The sequence below is a fragment of the Hemitrygon akajei genome, chromosome 31 (genome assembly GCF_048418815.1).
Source record: "Hemitrygon akajei chromosome 31, sHemAka1.3, whole genome shotgun sequence".
Lineage (NCBI taxonomy): Eukaryota > Metazoa > Chordata > Chondrichthyes > Myliobatiformes > Dasyatidae > Hemitrygon > Hemitrygon akajei.
The window spans coordinates 11,358,708-11,359,571 of NC_133154.1; the positions used below are offsets into that span (position 1 = coordinate 11,358,708).

The 864-nt window shown below is 37.8% G+C and overlaps 1 non-coding gene across 1 annotated transcript; it reads left to right on the top strand.

Moving 5' to 3' along the window:
- Window positions 1-320: 320 nt before the first annotated feature.
- Window positions 321-427, top strand: LOC140719516 (U6 spliceosomal RNA). The gene has a single exon (XR_012096932.1). It is a non-coding gene; the product is annotated as a U6 spliceosomal RNA (small nuclear RNA).
- The last annotated feature ends 437 nt before the right edge of the window (window positions 428-864 follow it).

Below are 864 nucleotides of genomic sequence, written 5' to 3' on the forward strand. Positions count from 1 at the left end.
TCTACATAGCACCATCCAGAGACAGAGAAGCAGTTTCAGCGACAGGTTGCTATTGATGCAATGCTCCTCAGACAGGATGAAGAGGTCAATACTCCCCAATGCCATTAGGCTTTACAATTCAACCGCCAGGACTTAAGAACTTTTTAAAAGCTATTATAAATGCTTTTTTGAGATATTGATTTAGATGCATATCATATTGTATGTAATTAGTTTTGCTACAACAAGTGTATGGGACATTGGAAAAAAGTTGAATTTCCCCATGGGGATGAATAAAGTATCTATCTATCTATCTACCTATCTAACACAGAATCCCTGAACCCGTGCTCGCTTCGACAGCACATATACTAAAATTGGAACGATACAGAGAAGATTAGCATGGCCCCTGCGCAAGGATGACACGCAAATTCATGAAGCGCTCCATTTTTTTTTAATAATCCCTGAACCCATCAAAATAAACTGAACAAGTTAAACGAAAGGCACCAGGAGACCGCATTACAAAGAGCAAATCACCCAAGAAAAACACAAAGAACTCTTGGTGATTAATGACTGTAGATAAACAACAATGAACCCATTCAGGTGCTTGTGCTCTAAAAACTTTGCAGCCCAACACTCTCGGGCCCAAAGAACTCATTACAGTTCTCAATACTTATTGCTTCTTTATTTATTATTATTTTATATTTGCACTGTTTGATGTCTTTTGCACGTTGGTTCTTTGTCCGTCCTTTAGGGGGCAGTCTTTCCTTGATTCAATTGTGTTTTGTGGATTTACTGTGAATGCCCACAAGAAAGTGAATCTCAGGGTTGTATATGGTGTCATATAAGTATTTTGATAATAAATTTAATTTGAACTCTGACGGTTGTAAG